Raw genomic sequence first — 18,416 nt, forward strand, 5'->3', positions numbered from 1 at the left:
GGGTGAACACTGTCTTGTCAAGGAGCAGCCACAGCATCATCTCCAAGCAAGGGGGAATGAGACATTAGCTCTTAATGGGAAGGAGTGGGCTACTTCCATAGGCTCCGAGGGTGCAGGGGAATCTGGGTATTCAAGATTTTCAGGGGCATCAATCCAAATAACTCATTCCATTTGTTCCCACTGGGCCCTGACCTTGCTGCAGCAGGTCTGCCCTCACTGGGAATTTATCCTTCTGTGGAATTTGGCTGTTGTGACCATTCAGTCTTAGGCCTGGTCCCTGCTCAACGGGGAGTCTGCTTTCCCCTCTCTGTCTCCCACTACTTGTTCTCTTTCTCTCTCAAAAAAAAAAAGAAAAAAAAAACAACATTATTTTTTTCTTTATCTTTTTTTTTTTTCCCCTCCCCGTCGAGAACATTCTTGATGAGTTAAACTGTCTTTCCCCCACCCTCCATGGCGAGGCTCTGAAGAATACAGTGACTCGGACAGTTTGGTGCCAGGGCCTTGATTTGTGCTAAAGCATTGGCTCCCCTCTGTCGCATCTGTTCCCCTGCACCTGGGGAACAAATAACCACTCTCCTGACTCCTCCTAGGCTAGATAAAGTTTTGCTGCTTTTGAACTTCATAGAAACGAAACCACAGAGTATGTGCTTTTTTGGGCCTGGCTTCCCCCACTCAGCGTTATGTTGGTGAGATTCCTATGAGTGTGTTATTGCAACTCGCCTGTTCTTATTGCTATTTATATTTTCCTTGTGTAAATATTTATTGCTTCCGTGACAGATGGTAGTTACATTTGTGGGAAGTACAACTGTCATGTGTAGAGAAGGTGACTCACTCCGTTGTACCCCTGAAACTAAATGCAGCATCAAATGTTAACTATACTCAAATAAAATAATTTAAAGATACCTGCACGTTTCTGTTAGTATTCACCCAGGAGTAGGATGGCTAGGTCGTAAAACGTGTGTCTATTCAACTTTAACAACTATTGCCCATTGGTTTTCTAGGATGTTATTTTTTTGAAATAATTAAATTAGACCGGAGAAACAACTTTGATGTTTATGTAACAAAATAAGAGCTGTGAAAATGTGTCCTAGGCTGGGGAGGCCGTGTGGGGCTACACTGTTCGGAGCCTGAAAGGCATGAGAAGGGAAGGTGGGCTGGCTAGTACAATGAAGATGGGGCAAGGTTGAATCCTGGGTCCACTGCTTACATTCTCTGTTACCTTGGCCGAGTGACTGAACCTTCTTCAACTTTAGTTTCTTCATCTGTAAAATGGGGGTAGTACTCACCTAAAAGAGTCATTTTGAAGACGAAATGAGACATTAGGGAAACTCATTAGAGGAGGGCCTGGTACCCAAGTCACGCCCAAAATACTCATTTCTTTCCTTTCAAAGGATTTTTTAAAAAAATTTTATTTATTTATTTGACAGACAGAGATCACAAGCAGGCAGAGAGAGAGAGAGAGTCCCCGCCGAGCAGAGAGCCCAATGCAGGGCTTGATCCCAGGGACCCTAAGATCATGACCTGAGCCAAAGGCAGAGGCTTAACCCACTGAGCCACCCAGGCGCCCCTCCTTTCAAAGGATTTTATTTGGAGGTATTAGGAGATGGATATTATTTGAGTGGGAACCTATATAATTAACTATATATCCTTTAAAGTGTTTAATAAAATAAAGGTAAGACTGAGACTGAACCATTAGAGACTCAATCTCCTAGTTTTACGTTGGTGGGTATGTTTTATGCCAAGCTGGAAAGAGAGTGTGTGCATTTTAGGGTTCTTCCTCAAGACGCCATTTTGCAGAACACACAGACTTTCCCCTATATTTGCAGTTCTTTGAAGAGTAGAGACAACCCCCTGCTCTCCCATGACAACAGCACCTGTCACAGAGGACAAAGCCCTACGGGAAAAAGTAGAGACCCTAGATGCAAAAAATTGGTCTTTGTCTCAGCAGTAAAGGTGTGACCATTGCCATCACAGCCAAAGAAAGACAAAACAAAAGGATCTGGAGCCTCAAATTCTTAGGACCTAACAGCATGCGCACTGATGTCAAGTACTAGAGAGGGTAAGGAACAGCTTCAAATCTTTGCATTGTACTCACAGATCCCATAAGAATATTAATAAATGGACTTGACGGGAACAAAATGAGGTGAGCTGGTGATGCGGGTGTTTTGTCTGGAGGTAAGGGAGGAGTGACCAGAGTTGGGGGGCTTTTGTAGGGGGTGTGGGCTGAGTAAAGACTTGTCTTCTTTAAGATCATTGAGATGCAGAGCTTGAATAGGTCAACCTGCTTGCTACCTGGTTATCTGTGATCTCTTCCAATTTTTTTTTTTTAAAGATTTTATTTATTTGACAGAAAGAATGAGAGAGCACAGCAGGGAGAAGAGTAGAAGGAGAGGGAGAAGGAGGCTCCCCACTGAGCAGGGAGCCCGATGTGGGACTTGGTCCCAGGACCCTGGGATTATGACCTAGCCGAAGGCAGACACTTAACAGACTGAACCACCCAGGCGTCCCTAAACAAGTGTTAGTGTTAAAAGCTCACGAACTTGCACTTAGTTTATGCACCCTGAATAGTAAAAACGAAAGGATGAACTAATATGAACATTGAGATTTATAAGCAAAATTGTATGAACTCATAGAATTTTCACTTTTGAGACCTGATTAGTTTCGATGATTGAAAGATGACAGCAACATGACTTCCCTTTGCTGCAGCTAAGTGCTGCCCCCTGGTTTTATATGTTTGACTCCTGCCTTTGCTGGCATTGGGAATGACGTTTCTGGAGAAACTTTCTGAAACGCGCAAGAGGGGTTAACACCCAGGGCACGGCTAAGTTTTCATTTGTAGCTTGTTGGAGTTGACAGAATATTATTTTAACTATGTGGCATATTTAATATCTTTGGTTTTAACCCTTTCACTCAACTATTCTAAAACACGGGCAAGTCTCTTTTAGGACAGAAGGTCCTGTAGGGGACTGAGTGTAGAGCTGTCTGCAAGGTGCACAGCTTTGGTCATGCTGGCCTGCAGACGACTCTGAACATTGTCCATTTTTAGGTATTCAAAAAATGTTTTTAGATGTGGCTGGGGATGGAAAGTGAAGTGGTTGGAGTGGATTAAATTTTGATCCGGGGGAAGCTCATACATGACATTGCAGGCTTCCAGAGTGGCCAGCGAGCTCTGATTGTCCTTCTCTACCCCTGTGCCTCATGTCGGACTTCCTCTTCCACTTTTTACTAAAAAAGTTAGTAAAATCTTTTTAAAAAAGAGGTGGGGGAAGGGATAATTGGATGATGGGCCTTAAGGAGGACACTTGTTGTAATGAGCCCTGGGTGTTACAAGCAACTGATGAATGACTAAATTCTATTTGTGAGACTAAAAAAAAAAAAAAAATAGTCATCCTTAAAAAAAGAATATTAATGGGCAAACTATAGTTTGGGGTTAATATTCTCAGTACATACATGATCCAACAAAAGAGTTATATCTCGAATACATAAAGAGCTTCTACAACATAATAATAAGCACTACAACCTATTTTTTTAAAGGGCTTGAGTAGACAATCAACAAAAGACATCCGAATGGCCAGTAAGCACATGAAATGGTCTCAGCATCACAAATCATCAGCAGAATGCAAATTAACCACCAGGAGATACCCCTACGCACCCATTAGTATAGTTCATATGAAAAAGACTGACGTGCTCCCTTCAGCAGTGCATATACTAAAACTGGAACAATACAGAGATTAGCCTGGCCCTGTGCGAGGATTACACACAAAAAGACTGACATTACCAAGTGTTGGTGAAGATGAGAAGCAACTGGAACTCTGATATTTTGCTGGTAGAGAGTACAAAGGCACAAACACTTGGAAGAACTCTTCTCAGCAATCCTACTCCTAGGTATTTATCCAAGGGAAATAAAAATGTACATCCCCAAAAAGTCTTGTACAAGAATGTTCATAGAAGGGACGCCCAGGTGGCTCAGTTGTTGTGCATCTGCACTGGGCTCGGGTCATGATCCTGGGGTCCTGGGATCGAGTCCTGCATGGGGCTCCTTGCTCAGTGGGGAGCCTGCTTCTCCTTCTCCCACTCCCCCTGCTTATGTTCCCTCTCTCGCTATGTCTCCTCTCTCTGTCAAATAAATAAATTAAATTAAATTAAATTAAATAATGTTCATTGGAGTTTTATTTATGTTAGTGGCAACACTGAAAACAGCCCAGGTGTCCAAAACAGCACAGAGATCAACTGTTGCAGAGTCCGATAAAAGAAATGTACACTTGAGATCTATGCATTTCACTATATATAAAGTATACCCTAATTAGCATAATCAAACCCCATTCTTCTTTGCAAACCTTTTCCTACTTTTTATTTTAGTTAGCACATCACCATTTATTTCATAGTCTTCAAGCTCAACTCATTCATTCTAGACTTCTCTATTCCTCTTCCTGCTACCTTCTTCTAGTCTATTATCAAACCCTTTAGAGTTTAACTCCAACTCTCAGATCTGTCTCATTTCATTACTAATGATCCAGGCTTAGTTCATGCCCCTATTAATGAAACAGACTAATAAGTGGACTTAGCCTTCCCTAATTAATTCTCTACAATGCAAGGGTACCCGGGTGGCTCAGTCGGTTAAGCAGCTGCCTTCAGCTCAGGCCATGATCCCAGGGTACTAGAATCAAGTCCCGCGTTGGGCTCCCTGCTCAGCCAGGACTCTGCTTCTCTCTCTCCCTCTGGCCCTCCCACCACTCATGCTCTCTCTCAAATAAATAAATAAAGTCTTTTAAAAATTTTCCCTACAATGCCAACAGAATGATCTTCCTAAAATTCAGAATTTATCATGTCACTCCCTCCTTAAACACTCTTCAGTAGACTTAATGCTACCTATAAAAGGCTATCCAAACTCCTAGCAGAGTAACAAACCAAGTGCTACCTGGGCTCTAGTCTATGAACACACCCAAAGAATGTAGTGTCCCGATTCAGCTCGCCCCCAAGTAGAGGCCTGACAATTCTCGGTTTCTATCTGGTGAACAATGCATTCATCTTTCCAGTCCAGGTGGGATATCTTGGATTTCATAATCATCTCCAACCCATAACAAAAGCTCATCCTCCCTGCTCCGTGCCTCAGGGAGAGGAGTCTCCATCTCCAACCACCAAGACTCAAAGTGTGGAGGGACCAGCTGGTCCCTTCCCTGCTTTTCCATATCAGGTACAAAAGTCCTGCTGGCTCAGCCTCAACAGCACCCATTGCTGCTAATGAGCTGCCAGGTTTTGTTTGTTTGTTTGTTTTTGTGCTTTTTTTTTTTTTTTTGAAAGAGAAAGAGAGAAAATGAGAGCATGAAAAGGAGGGAACAGGCCAAATCAAGAGTCAGATGCTCAGTCGACTGAGCCATCCAGGTACCCTATAGCTGTCTTCTTCTTTTTATCTATCTATCTATCTATCTATCTATTTGACACAGAGAGAGAGAGAGAAGAGCAGAAGGAAAGGAAGAAGCAGGCTCCCCACCAAGCAGGAAGCCCAACGTGGGGCTCAATCCCTGGACCCTGGGATCACGACCTGAGCTGAAGGCAGTCACTTAACCAACTAAGCCACCTAGGCGCCCCTACCTGCCTTTTTCTAATGTCAGGGCAATCTCTCCTCTCCTTAAGATCACAGCTGTCCTCTCTCTCTCTCTCTCTCTTTACAGCTGTTGTCTCTTACTTAACCAGTTTACTCTACTTCAAATGCAACTTGGAGGATTTATATCCAATGCATTGACATCACACTTGGCTCAGATTTTCAATATGCCAGAAATTTCCACTTTCCCTGGGGAATCACCATAGCTATGGCTCTAATTGGAGTTTTGTACCATAAACTTCAAAAAGATCAGCTATAAAATGAGGACTCTTACTAATCCGATAATCAACCTTCCATTTTTATGATTCACTTGATCTCAAAGTTAAGATTAGAGGCCAGCCTAACATCAAAACAAAGGCTTTCTTTCACCTCATTGAGTATGTTTGAGCAAAAATGGAACTGCTTTTGTTGGGGATGCTATCTTAAAAGAAATGTCTGGAGTGGGGCAGGTTATGAGATGCCTTACAACAAAGAGATTTTTCTAATAGCCAATGTGCTGGATTAAAGGTGGCCATAAATTAACACTGCTCCCATTAGCGGTTTCACTGCCTCTCATATTGGGCATGTTCTACAACTGCGTTCACCAGCAGAATACTGCAAGAGTGACGCCATCCCAGGGTCAGGCCCAGATCCTAAGAAACAAGAGCCTTCCACTTCTTGTGCCTTGAAAGAGGCTGTCTTGGAGCCCTCAGCCGCCATGTGGGAATTCCAACTACCCTAAGGCCACCATACTAGAGACACATGTAAGGACATCCAGAGGCTGCATGAATAGACATGTCCAGCCAGCCCCCAGCGGAGGTCCCAAGCATCGTGGAGCATAAGCGATTCCTCCTCATTGTGTTCTGTCGGAATTCCCATCCCACAAAACTATGAGGAGATAACATAAGGACTGTTGTTTTAACTCACTTCGTTGTGGGGTATTGTTACCCAGAAATTGATAACTAGTGCAATACAAACCTGATAAAATGAGAAGCTTTAAACAGAATTCTCCATTCTACAGAAATAGATTGCTAACGAAAATGATCTGATTGTTCTTTTCAGATAGCTTCATGAAATTATAAAGCAAATCTATTAGATATGAAACAAAGATAAGAGTGGAAAGTTTGTATGTGGTCTTAAAAAAAGAGACAATTAGGGGCACCTGGGTGGCTCAGTGGGTTAAAGCCTCTGCCTTCAGCTCAGGTCGTGATCTTGGGGTCCTGGGATCGAGCCCCGCATGGGGCTCTCTGCTCAGCAGGGAGCCTGCCTCCCTCTTTCTCTCTGCCTGCCTCTCTGCCTACTTGTGATCTCTGTCTGTCAAATAAATAAAATCTTTTTTTAAAAAAAGACAATTAGAGGTGAATATTAGAATACTGATTTATTTCGCTCTTCAGAATGCATATCCAGAAGAACACGTCAAATTCCATTCCTAGATGATTCCAAGGTTCACACTTGGACAGACTCTTTTCAAAACAAAGCATTCTGTTCATCTATTTATCCAATGAATATTTATCAGATACTTACCATGTGTCAGGTTCCACTCTGAATGCTAAAGATAGTGATGCACAAAACTGACAGTTTCTGTCTTCTGAGAGCTTACATCGAGTGGTAAAATATAAAACGAGAAAACCAGTAAGCCACAGTTAGGCTCAAGAATAGGAAAATCATCCCTGAACAAGGTACAGAGATAGACACAGTGGTGGCAAGAGGGCAGGCTCAGGCCTACTGGGGCCTAGGGTCGGACCCCAGACCTGGCAACCAGGAATTCAATTCCTTATGGGATAAAGGACTCTTGCTTTCTGCAAGACTATCGTCTCAAGCCAAACTCGAGTCTTTCCTTGAAGCTGGAAAACCCCTAAAACTAGATAGATAGATAGATAGATAGATAGATAATACACTGCATGTTAACTGACTTGAATTTAAATTAATTAATTAATTAGTTAATTAATTAAAATAAAAGAAGCTGGAAAAGATAGCAGCCAAGTGAGGCTAGGTGTCCTGACTTCACAGAAGGCTATGGGTCTGGAGAGGTAAAGAACAGAGGATGTGAGCCAAGATGGATCCAAGACTCCCAAAGGTGATCACAGAACAAAGGCAGCCAAGTATCACAAGAAGATCTGGTTCTGAGCTTGGGGCAGATGGAGAACATGTGATGGCAACTATTAAAACCATAAAATGGGGGCGCCTGGGTGGCTCAGTGGATTAAAGCCCCTGCCTTCGGCTCGGGTCATGATCTCAGGGTCCTGGGATCAAGCTCCACATAAAGATTCAGCGGGGCGTCTGGGTGGCTCAGTGGGTTAAGCCTCTGCCTTCGACTCAGGTCATGATCCCGGGGTCCTGGGATTGAGTCCCACATCGGGCTCCCTGCTCAGCAGGGAGCCTGCTTCCCCCTCTCTCTCTGCCTGCCTCTCTGCCTACTTGTAATCTCTGTCTGTCAAATAAATAAATAAAATATTTTTAAAAAATAAATAAGTAAATAAAATGAGCAGACAGGAAGGAAAGAGTAAATTCATCCACAAAACTGTGTATCTATTTATGAGAAACAGATACACTGAAATTAAACATAACTAAAACCGCTAAAGTCTATTTAACATGTTTTGTCTACATGGAAGAAAGCTGTACTGCTATTTTGTAAGGGAAATCTGTGCTCTTGCTTGTCATCTATTGAGAGTTTTTATTATTGTTCCTAAGTGTTTAACAATTGCTATAGTGGGAAAACAAAAATTAGCAGCCTGCCAAGCTCTTATGAGTCATGGCTGCTTATGAGTCCATTCTGCTAACTAGCAGCTGCTGTGCAGCCTAGGAAAGGACTGTGGGGCCAACCCCAAGTGAGGATGGCTCTCTTCTCTAAGGGGAGCCCCTGTAATTCTCAAGAATGGACCAAAATTACCATAAAACAGCAGGTATTCTCAAACATAGATTCGACTACTTTAAGACAAAAATGAAACAAGTGTTTCCCATGAGTCATAAATAAGTTTTTCATAACTTGATTGTGAGTAAAATAACAATTTCCTAACTGATGTCTTTTAAGTCAGGTATGAATGGAGCACATCAGATTACCCTTCTGCCTCAGGTAACTTCTGCCAGGGTAATTTCTGCCTCATTTATTAGTGAGTATCCAGGATCCAACCATTTTACTGTTTAAAGGGGGGGGGGAGCAATTGAAATAAATATCTACCCACAATTTGACAAGAAAGTGGCAGGGAGGCAATATCAAACAGTCAAGAAGAGCCCAGTGAGATTCCCATCTTCTTGACTCTCCCAGATAATAGGTGTGAAATCTTTGGGAGGCAACTTTGCTTCTCTGTGTCTCACTTTCTTCAAGCACTCACATACTGTATTGGCACGCACATCGTACATTTTAAGGGGGTCTTCACAAATGAAACTGAGTAGCAGAATAATATTTTGATAAGAATATACTGTATTTTGTTTCGCATCACAAAAAACTACGAACACGTACGTTTCTGGTGGCTTCTAGTGGAGCTGCCCCTAAGAACCCTTTTGTTTCTAGATGGGACTAGGGGCTTTGTTTTTATTTATTTTTTTTAATAGGTTATCTTTCATACACTCGGGAAGGAAGAACTGTATTTAAACCGAAAACTCTCCCCACCCAGGAAGAAGCAAACCACTCAGGTGCAGCATCTGTTTTGCAGCATTGCCCCCTGAAGACCACGCGAGGATGCAGGGAGCGTCTCCTGGGTAGTTGTCCCACTCCCAAGAGGACTCAGGGACTCTGTTCTAAGTGAGCAGAAGAAACGGAGGTAGATCATCCCACTGGGAACCCGCAACTTCCCGCCTTCCCTTCCGGCGGACCAGCGGGCGCACAACGGTAGCACCTCACTCACCTGCCGGCGGGAAGCAGCTCGGAGATGGGCAGCAGCACCTCCCCAAGCTGTCTTGAGCCAGAAGGCGGGGCGAGGGGTGTGGCCGCGGCCGGGGTGGGGCTGGGGGGGCCGAGTCACACCCACCGAACCTTGGGGCCGGGGCCCCCTCCCCCGCCCACCTCACTGCGCCTGCGCCCGAGAACGCGGGGCAGCCTGGGAGGTAGTGGTGGCCTGAGGGTTGATGCACTGGCGAGCCACCTGTGGAATGCTGCAGCGTTAGCCCCGCCTCCGCTCCTGCGCCCGCGTTCTGAGGCTCCCGGCCTTCCCAGTGCCCAACCCCCAACCAAGAGAGTGAACATAACCATCACCCCCAAAAGTTTCCTTCTGCCCATTTTAAGCCCTCCTCCCAGGCTCAGTCTACCATAACCACTCCTTACATAACCATAAATCGCTTTCAGTCACCATAAATTAGTTTGCATTTTATGGAATTGTATATAAGTGGAGTCATAGACTATGGGCTTTGGAGGGGCTTAGCAGTCAGGCTTCATTATATAGAGATTCACCCATGTTGCTGAGTGTTACTTATAGTCCATTCCTTTATACAGAGATAGCGTCTTTTGTTTATCTAGTCACAAGTTGTTGGACTTTGGGGTTGTTTCCAGTTTATGGCTATCACAAACAAAACTATCGACATCGATGTGCACATCTTTGTATGGACCTACACTTTTATTTGGATTAATACCTACGAGTGAGATTGCTGTCATTATGATGGGTGTATGTTTAACTTTTTAAGAATCTTCCAAATTGTTTTTCAAAGTGGTGGTTCCATTTTACATTCCCACCAACAGTAAGTGAGAGTTCCAGATTCTCCATATTCTCACCAAAACTGTTAGACATTCTAAAAGATGTGTATGTAGGTTTAATTTGCATTTATCTAAGACACTAATGAAATTGAATGTTCTTTCATAAGCTTGTTTTCCATCCAAGTGGCAATTCAAATCTTTTGCCCATTTTAAAAAATTGGACTCTTCATTCTCTTACCAATCAGGGTTGCAAGTTCTTTACATAATTCGGGTATGTCTTTTCAGATATGTGATTGTGAATATTTTCTTTCATCCAGTGGCTGGTATTTTCATTCTTCTGGAAACAGGTATCAAAGCAGACAGTCTTAATTTTGATAAAGTTTAACACGTTTTTTAAAGATTTTATTTATTTATTTGACAGACAGAGAGAGATCACAAGTAGACAGAGCAGCAGGCGTAGGGTGGGGGGGAAGCAGGCTCCCCACTGAGCAGAGAGGATCTGGGGCTCCATCCCAGGACCCTGAGATCATGACTTGAGTGGAAAGCAGAGGCTTAACCCACTGAGCCACCCAGGCACCCCAGTTTAACACATTTTTACTTGTGTTTTGGTGTCATATATAAAAAATCTTTGCCAACAAGGTCCCAAAGATTTTGTCTATTTTTTCTCTACAAGTTTCATAGTTCTAAATTTTAAACTTATGATCACGATCTGTGCTACATTAATTTTTACATATAGGGCAAGAGATGGGTTGAAGTTAATTTTTTGCATATAGATTATCCAATTTTTTCAACCACTTGTTGAAAATTATCCTTTCTCCACTGAATTGCCTTTGCTACTTAGTTAAAAATCAATTGCTCATATAAACGTGGTTTTATTTATGGAATCTATTCTGTTTATTGATTTATCTATCATGACATTGATACCACATGGTCTTAATTACCATAGCTTTATAATAAGTCTTGAGATCAGATAATTTAAATTTTCCCACTTTGTTCTTTTTTTCTCAAATTGGTCTTGGCTATATCCTTTGCATTTTTTTTTTTTTTTTTTTTTTTTAAAGATTTTATTTATTTATTTGACAGAGAGAAATCACAAGCAGGCAGAGAGGCAGGCAGAGAGAGAGGAGGAAGCAGGCCCTGCTGAGCAGAGAGCCCGATGCGGGGCTCGATCCCAGGACCCTGAGATCATGACCTGAGCCGAAGGCAGCGGCTTAACCCACTGAGCCACCCAGGCGCCCCTCCTTTGCATTTCTAAATGAATTTTAGAATCAGTTTGTAAATTTCAACAACAACAACAAAAAGCTGCTGGGATTTCAATTGGAATTGCAAAGGATCTATAGATCAATCTATATGAGACCTTAAAAATAGTGAGTCTTCCAATCTATGAATATGGTATCTCCATTTACACAGGTATTCTGTAACTTCTCTCAGAAATGTTTGTAGTTTTCAGTGTACAGGTCTTGCACATCTTTCGTCAGATTTATCTCTAAGTTTTCATACTTCTAAAGGAATTATAAATGTTATTATTTTTATATTTTAATAATTTACTGGTAATATGTAGAAATATAAATGATTTTTGTATGCCAATCTTGTATCCTGAAAACTTATGAAAACACACTCGCTTATTTGTTTGAGTAGCTTTTTATAAATGCCAGAAGATTTTCTATACAATCATACCATTAATCAGTAAAGACCATTTTCTTCTTCCTTTCTAATCAAGATGACTTTTACTTCTTTTTCTTACCTTACTACACTAGCTAGAACCTCCAGTACCATTTAGTGGGGAATGGATTGTCTTTTCAATAAATATGCCTGGGTCAGTTGAATATTTATATAAGACAGCATGAACCTTGGGGTGCCTGGGTGGCTCAGTGGGTTAAGGCTCTGCCTTTGGCTCAGGTCATGATCCCAGGGTTCTGGTATCAAGCCCCATATCAGGCTCTCTGCTTAGCAGAGAGCCTGCTTCCCCCTCTTTCTCTCTGATCTGTGATCTCTGTCTGTCAAATAAATAAATAAAATCTTTTTAAAAAGGAAAAAAAGAAAAGAAAAGAAAAGAAAGCATGAACTTTGACCCCTACCTCACACCATACCCAAAATTTAATTTGAGAAGCATGTGAAAGGTAAGACAATAATAGTATTAAAGAAAACATAAGAGACCATGCTAAAGAGTAATGACAGGCAAAGACTTCCTTAATGGGACACAAATAACAGTAACAATAGAAGATTAATACATTAATTCAACTTAATGTATAAATTAAATAAGCTTAACTTATACATTAATTAAGTTAATGAAACTTCTACTCATCAAAAAACACCATTAAGAAAGTGAAAAGGGGGTGCTGGTATTAAACCGACTCTTGGTTTCAGCTCAGGTCATGATCTCATAGTCATGGGATCAAGCCCGGCATCAGGCTCTGGACTCAGCATGGAGTCTGCTTCAAGATTCTCTCTCCCTCTCTCTCTAATAAATAAATAGGTAAATAGATTCTTAAAAAAAAAAGAAAGAAAGAAAGTAAGTAAAAAAGTAAGTGACAGACCAGCAGGAGATGTTGACAAAACATATATCTGACAAGGACTCCTACAAATTAGTAATAAAATATCTGGATCAATTTTAGGAAAGGGGAGGGACAGAAGACTTGCTCTACCCTTCACAAAAGAGAATGTCCCGATGGCCAATAAGCAGATGAAAAGGCATTCAACACCTTTAGTATCTAGGAAATGCACATTAAAACCACAATTGATTTACCGCTATAAACTGACACTCTCAACCCCCACCATGGTGCCACCAGTTTGAAAATTGGCAGCATTTACTAAAGCTAAACATATATGGGGTGCCCCGGGCGGCTCAGTGGGTTAAGTGTCTGACTCTCGATCTCAGCTCACATCTCAGGGTCGTGAATTCAAGCCCTGCATTGGCCTCCCCACTGGTCATGGAGCCTACTTTAAAAAAAAAAAAAAAAAAGTAAACATACATATTTATCCTATGACCTAGCAATTCCATTTCTGGGGATATGTCTGATATAAATGAGTGCTTATGTCCAGTGAGAGACATGTAGAAGCATGTTCATAGAAGCTTTATTTGTAATGACCAAAAACTAGAAGCAAACCCAATTCCATCAACATTAGATTGGGTGAGCATATTTTGTTATATGAATATATAACATGTATGGAATGGGATACTATGATAATGAAAAAGAAAAAAACATATCTGCACCCATGTGCTTACATGAATGAATATCACAAATGTAATGCTGACCAAAACTAGCCAGCCACAAAAGGTTACATCTGTATGATTCTAGTCACATAAAGTTCATAAAGAGGCATGGCTATTTTTGATGGGGGGATTGATAACAACTGGGACAGAGGACAAGCAAACCTCTTGGGGTACCAGAAATCATCTATATCTTTTTTTTAAGATTTTATTTATTTATTTGACAGAGAGAGAGAGAGATCACAAGTAGGCAGAGAGGCAGGCAGAGAGAGAGAGAGAAGCAGGCTCCCTGCTAAGCAGAGATCCTGATGTGGAGCTCGATCCCAGGACCCTGAGACCATGACCTGAGCTGAAGGCAGAGGCTTTAACCCACTGAGCCACCTAGGCGCCCCTCATCTATATCTTTATCTGTATGGTGGCAAAGCAGAAATATACACGTGTAAAACTATACTGTGCTCTACACATAAGACTTATGTATTTTACATAAGTTCTATCAACATAAAAGAAAACTAAAGTATCTGTTTCTGAACGCAATTACTCACTTCTGATATGGATGCCTATTTCTGGGCCAAAGTTGTACTCTTGATCACTGTTAACTTTCTAGTAGGTTTGATGTCTATAAAATAAGTCCAACTCTTTTTCTTTAAAAAAATTCTTCCAGGTGAATTTTGGGTCAATTTTGCAAATTCCTTAGAAAAATTCTATTGGGATTTTTATCAGAATTATGTCGCATTTGTATGGTTTATTTGGAGAGAATTTATATCTCTACAATATTGAGTCTTTTCATCCAATTAACATGGTTCCTTTATTCAGGGATTTCCGTCAATTTTTAAGGTATTCTTCATGTAGGACTTGACTATTTTTGATATATTATTATGTATATTATATCTATTAAGTAATTATGGCTTCTGTTGCTATTATGAAAGAAATATTTACCCTATTACATTATGTAATCATTGCTGGTATGTTAAAAGACTTTTTAAAAGATTATCTGGCTGCATTGCTGAACTTCATTCATTTTCATTGAACAAAGGACCATAGTTTTTCATTTGACTCTTAACTTCTAGGTGTAGGTAAAATATTAAACCTTTTCTCTATCATATGAGAAGCTGACTTTTGGTTAATTTTCTATGTTTTCCTGGAAACAGATAAAGATGGTATGTGTCAACTATGCTACTAGGCAACATTGCTTATGATAAAAATGACCCCTGGTTTGTTACTTTTATCTGGACTGGGAGTCACCACTGCCTTGCGTTCCTTCTCTAACCTGCAAGTTCCTTGCGAGGACCCCGGAAGCCATGCCTTTGCAGTTGTTTCCAGAGATCTTATTTGCCAGGGGGCATAAAATCCGGGCAACTTGTGCACCTGCCCTAAGTAGATCTCGTCTTCTTGCGCCTGGGCTATGTGCTGGGTAAACTGCTCCAAAGATTCCCACTGCTGGAATCAGCTGACACGGCCTTGCTGCATGTGTGGCTCCTGTCCTACGCCTTCTGAAAAGGCTGGTGTCGTGTGTGGCCTCCAGTAGCCTTACGAGTCTGCATATTAGTCTGAATCTAAGACCTTCCCATGACATCGAAGAGTGAGGTTAGTAGGGTAGACCTTCAAACGCTACATTTAGTCCAACCAATGGAATACATGGGCAAAGGAAATGCTAACAAGGTTCTGTATGTCTGGGTGGAAGAGTTCTTTTACTCATTCTCTGGTGTAGAAAATTTAGAGGCACGGGGCAGATGCAGGTTGGAGTAAAACCAAATTCATCCTGAAACTGCTCACATCCATGAAAGAGATGTGGCCGGAATTCCCCCTGGGGGACATGGATGTCTAACTGGGTGGGTATTGGAGGGGAGGTGCACAGCCAAGAGAATGAACTCGAAGACCCCATACTTGTGGTGGGACTGCCACCTGATAAATGAGTTGGAACAGCCATCTCCATTCAAACTTTAATCTACGTGGAAGAATGTTCAAGAGCACACAAGCGAGCCAAGGGCAAAGACAGACACATGGCCATGTGGTGGCCAGCAGGTGCAAGCAGGGCTACGATGACAACAGGGCTTGGAGCCACCAGGAAAAGGTTACAGATAGCTTTCTATGTGTGGAAATGGGAAATCCCAGGCCAACCCCAGAGTCTGACAAAAGCTGTGTGCCTCAGTGGATTTAGTACAGCACTGGAGCCTGACATGTGTCCTCTGCTGCCATCTAGTGAAAGTTATTGAGAATGCAAGCAATTTCTAAGCCCCAGACGCAGATTTTTAAAGCAGTAATTTAAAAGCCAAAGGTGTACTTTCAGCATGGTTAAAAACTTCAGCATGGTTAAAATCTTTAATTTACACAGCATGTGGGGGTCGGGGGAGGAGGGCAAGATTTCTTTTCTAAAAAGTTTAAGTTTCAGTGTACTATTTATTTTTGTTAAAAATGGTCATGCAGTATTACTTGATGTAAAATTCCTAGAATTCCCTGAGCAGAAAGGGTATTGTAGGCACTATAAAGACAGATGGCCAAAGACCATTCCAGTTGCATAGGGTATGAAGTGGACATCCTTACCCCACTGGGTAAAATAAATTCTGGTGTTCGAAAGACGTGCTAATTTGTCCTTTTTTTTTTTTTTTTTGGATTTTATTTATTTATTTGACAGAGAGACATCACAAGTAGGCAGAGAGGAAGGCAGAGAGAGAGACAAGGAAGCAAGCTCCCTGCTGGGAAGATAGCCCGATGCGGGGCTTCATCCCAGGACCCTGGGATCATGACCTGAGCCGAAGGCAGAGGCTTTAACCCACTGAGCCACCCAGGCGCCCCTGTCCTTTTTTATTTATTAAGTTTTCAACGGGCGTGCCTGGATGGCTCAGTGGGTTGAGCCTCTGACTTGTTCTCAGCTCAGGTCTTGCTCTCAGGATTATGAGTTTCAAGCCCCATGTTGGGCTCCATGCTGGGCGTGAAGCCACTTTTTAAAAAAAAGTGGGGCGCCTGTGTGGCTCAGGTGGTTAAGCGACTGTCTTCAGCTCTGGTCATGATCCTGGAATCCTGGGATCAAGTCCCAGGATCAAATCCTGCATCAGGCTCCCTGCTCGGCAAGAAGTTTACTTCTCCCCCTTCTCATGCTCTCTCTCTCTCACTGTCTCTTTCATACTCTCTCTCTCATTCTCTCTCTCAAATAAATAAATAAAAGTTTTTAAATAAATAAATAAAAATTAAAAGTGTTCAACGAGTCATGGGAGCAGACACTGGCAAAGGTTTAACAGAACGCTTCTGCATGAGAATTTAATCCTAGGTTTATTTCCCTGACATGTATGTCAACTACGTTGCTAGGCAACATTGCTTACAGTAAAAAGATCACTGGTAAATGATCTGGACTGAAAGATAATGACCTGATGGGAAAACCACTGTTTTGGGTTTCCTGAGTGTGGAACTCTTGTAACTGGGCACATCTCTTGCAGAGACCCTAGAAGCTATGCCTCTGGAATTGTGAGATTGTCTCCCATGAGGCACGGGCATTTAAATCAGAGCAGCTCTCACAAAGGCCAGATGTGGATCTGTCCTCCTTGCATGCACTGATCAACTGTGGCAAGCACACTCGCTGCAGAGAGCCCCCAGAGCCGTCCTGCTGACTGCTATGGTTCTCGCCCTGTGTTACCCTGTGAGCCTGAACAAGCCTAAGAACACCCCTGATGGGCCTTCCACGGGTAATCACATCATCCGCCACAATGACTTTTTTCTTTTCCTTTCCATAACTATACTCGCTTCCTTTTCGTTTGTAATTTGTTATACTGAATTATACTGAATTATAATGAATATAATGGTGGGGGGAAGGGGTTCCATGAGTGAGGATGACAGATGGATCGCTTTTCTCCTCATTTTGTGTTTTCACTTTTTATTATGAAATAATTTTGAACTTAGAGGAAAGCTGCAAAAAGAATATAAAGAACCCCTAGAGGGGTGCCTGACCATCTCAGGCAGAAAAGCATGCAACTTTTAATCTCTAGGTCATGAGTTCGAGCCCCACATTGGGCATAGAGATTACTTAAATAAATAAGACTTTAATGGGGGCGCCTAGGTGGCTCAGTAAGTCAAACATCTGTTCTTCAGGTCCAGTCGTGATCCCAGGGTCCTGGGTTGGAGTCCCACGTCAGGCTCCCTGCTCAGCGGGGAGCCTGCTTCTCCCTCTGCCTGCTGCTTTCCCTGCTTGTGCCCTCTCTCTGACAAATAAATAAATCAAATCTTTTTTTAAAAAGTACATGCTTTTAAAAACAAAAGATTAACATAGAGCCATCGTATCCCTTCACTCTTAAATATTTTATTATGAATTTGTTTAAAAAACAAGACACTTGCTTTTATGCATTATACTTGCACAATCACAGTATAGTTCTCAAAGTGGGAATTAACATCATCACAAAGCTATTACCTAATTGACAGACCTACGAAAATTTCACCAATTATCCCAATATTGTGCTTTATAGCAAATTTTTTTTCCCGGTCCCAAATCCAATCTTTTAGTAGTCACGTTGCTTTTGGTTGTCTTGTCTCTTTATTCCTCTTTAATTGGGAATAGCTTCTTAGCCCTTTTTTGTGTACCATGGCATGGGAAGTTTGAAGAGTACAGGGTTTTCTTTGGCAGAATGTCCATTTGGGTTTTTCTGACGTTCCCTTATGGTCAGATTCAGGTTTGGGGCCCCACACTTTGGGGAACTCCACTCTGGCCCTCCCTGAGCTGTATCTCCCAAGTCTAGAGCCAAGGAGCCAAGCGCATGAGAGCCTGCGCACTCCCCCTTCTAGATCAAATGTCAGCAAACCTTTTCTTTAAAGGAACAGAGAATAAATACTTTAAGCTTTGCAGGCCCTAAGATCTCTGCTCTAACTACTCAATCATGCCATTGTAGCAAAAAATCAGCCATAGATAATATGCAAATGAATGGGACTCAAGTAACATTTTATTTACAAAAACAAGCTCAGTTGTTTAAGTGTCCAACTCTTGGTTTTGGTTCAGGTCATGATCTCAGGGTCGT

This window comes from Enhydra lutris, unplaced genomic scaffold (genome assembly GCF_002288905.1).
Source record: "Enhydra lutris kenyoni isolate GAN:26980312 unplaced genomic scaffold, ASM228890v2 scaffoldscaffold85, whole genome shotgun sequence".
Taxonomy (NCBI): domain Eukaryota; kingdom Metazoa; phylum Chordata; class Mammalia; order Carnivora; family Mustelidae; genus Enhydra; species Enhydra lutris.